The following is a 2745-nucleotide window of genomic DNA, read 5'->3' as shown; positions in this document are numbered from 1 at the left end:
CAGCTCTGTGATGTCACAACTCCCTCAGTGATGTCACAAATCCCTCTAGAACTCAGTTACATTGAAACATTGAAGTCTCTTGTACTTTGAAGAGATCCCTGTCAGGGACACAACTGACAAAGTGTCCCCAGGTTCCAGGTAGAGCAGAACACTGGAGGCAGTGATGACAGCTGGGGACAAACAAGGCCAAGGCGTCTCTGGTGCTGAGGAAAACTGGATATGTTTGAGGAATGCAAAGAGTCAAGGCCTGAGCCCCAGCCCCTGGCCAGGCAGATCCTGTCCCTCCCTCCTTGCTCAGGGCTCTTCCCGGGATGGGCACTGGCATGTGGGGATGTGCAATGCCAAGGGCAGGAGCATGGGGCGGCCCCTGCCAGGCTGCTGAGCAGGGACAAGGAGGCAATGAGGCCCCAGCCCTGCAAGGGTCACTTGTCCCCTCATGGCCTCAGGCCCAGGCCCAGCAGCCATGGCCAAAGTGCTGCCCAAGGTGGCTCTGGCAGGGCTGTCTTGCAGCTGCTGCCCATCCCTGTGCCCTGTGCAGCCCAGGCTGTCCCACGGTGTCCCTGCCCTGCGCCTCTGTCCCTGCAGGCTGTCGGCATCCCCTGGCTGCCCCACCTGGCTGGGCCCTTCCTTTGCTGACAGCTCTGCCTCCTGCCTGCCTCTGCCTGCCCACACAAAGCCTTGGGCTGATACCAAAAGGGTAATTCAATTTTTACTGTGCCTGTGAACTTTCAGCACAGGAACAAGGCATGCAGGGGCTGCTTTCCCAGCAGGAATGGTTGGAAGAGAAGATGAAGACATCTGGCTCAAGGGTACAGGGATAGAGAAAACAAGGACTGAATCTGGGAACTTGAGGAGGGATTTATGGAAATGGGTAAATTGTAATTCACATTTAGTGACTGTATAGAAGCAACACGCTGGTAGAATTACATGTCCATGTGAGGTTAGAAGTTATCCCTCACTAGAGCTCAGGCCTGAATAAATGACACCCTCTGAAATAGCAAATTCATGTACAGACACAAAGCAGCTCTGTGCTCAGTGGAGTGGAGACTGAGGACAGCAGAGGAGCCCTGGCAGGGATTGAAGGGAGGTTTCAAAGATGGTGGATCCTTTGGGCACAATAGAGAACAGCCAGAGAAAGAAAGAATTAATGCAAAGGGCAGATAGGGAGAGCCAGACAGGACCCAAACAGAAAGGAATTTTCCTGCCAGGGCAGGGCTGTGGTGCAGCATGTCCCCCAGAAAGAGCCTTTGTGTGGGCAGGCAGAGGCAGGCAGTCGTGTCCCTCAGTGGGAGCCATTAAAACTCCAAGAAAATTTCGAGTCTAAATTAAACTACGTGTTATTGACAAGTTATTTCAAGACACTCTCAAGGACTGAGTCTGATGTAAACAACAGCAAAGCCCTGAGAGGGTCATTAAAGTTTTCCTAGTCCAGTTATGGAGAAAGATTTCAAAGTGCAGTAATAAAATATACATTCTTATTTTGAAGGTTGTCTTTTATTAAATTTCTCTTTAGAGCAGAGGTGATTGCAGCATTCTGTGATTGATATTGACCCAGGGTCTCTCCTCAGCAGCTCTGGCCTGCTCACAGAAGCTGTGCCTGGAGCTCTGACCCAGTGTGGACAACCTTGCTCCACATTGCCCAGCCCCATCCTGTCTGTCCTCACTGCCCTGGGCCCTGCTGTGCTTGCAGAGCTGGCTGCACCCAGCCTGAGAGGGGTTTTCCCTTTTTGTACTTTTTGCAGGAATCTCAAACTGCTGAGTTTCCCAGTGAAAACAGACACACTGCTGAGGTGTGTGCCAGCCCCAGGTGCCACCAAAGGCACTGCAGAGCTGCCCTGGGCCAGCTGTGAGGGTGGATCATCAGCCCAAGCTGCACTGGGCCCCTGCAAGGGGCTGTGGCCATGGGCACTGCACTGACCCCACTGCTGGGTTTGGCTGCCACGGCCACCGTGAGAAATTAAACTGTCCTTGGAAACACTGGGGAGGACTGGGACATACTGGGGAACACTGGGAACGCTGTGGGAGACACTGGGACATACTGGGAGTGACACTGGGGAGGACTGGGACATACTGGGGAACACTGGGAATGCTGTGGGAGACACTGGGACATACTGGGGACACTGGGGCCATTGCAGAGAAGACTGGGAACACTGGGGCATCATGTGGATGACATTGGGGGGAACTGGGAGGGACTGGGAATAAACTCAGGTGTATTGGGAGGGACTGGGCTGTACTGGGAAGCTCTGGAGGGGCACTGGATTTGTACTGGGTTCTACTTGGGATGAACTGGGCTGTACTCTGGTTGTACTGGTCTGTACTGGGGATGAACTGGGCTCTACTGGAAGGGACTGGAGAAGGTGAATGGGCTGTTCCGGCCTCCACCGCATCCCATTTGCTGGGGCTTCCGCCCATCACCCCCTGAAGCCAATCAGCGCCGGGATCGGGGCCTCGGGGGCGGTGACTAGGATGGGTGACATCTTTTCGCCTACAGCTCCCGTGATGCCCCGCGGCCCGATTGAGCCCCATTGAAGTCGGGACTACAATGCCCATCATGCCCCGCGCTCCACAGAACCCCCCGGGATCCTCCCCCCTTTATCCCTTAATTGTCCCCGAGACTCTCCAGGATCCCTCCGTGCCCCCTCAGCACCCATTTGGGACCCCCCAAAAGCATCCCCAGACCCCCTGAGTGCTCACGACTCCACAGATCCCTGGTAAAGCCATCTGTGAGAATTCATCTCCTCTCAT

Source organism: Zonotrichia leucophrys, unplaced genomic scaffold (genome assembly GCF_028769735.1).
Source record: "Zonotrichia leucophrys gambelii isolate GWCS_2022_RI unplaced genomic scaffold, RI_Zleu_2.0 Scaffold_814_22107, whole genome shotgun sequence".
NCBI classification, from domain to species: Eukaryota; Metazoa; Chordata; class Aves; order Passeriformes; family Passerellidae; genus Zonotrichia; species Zonotrichia leucophrys.
Note: the sequence above shows the minus strand (reverse complement) of the source record.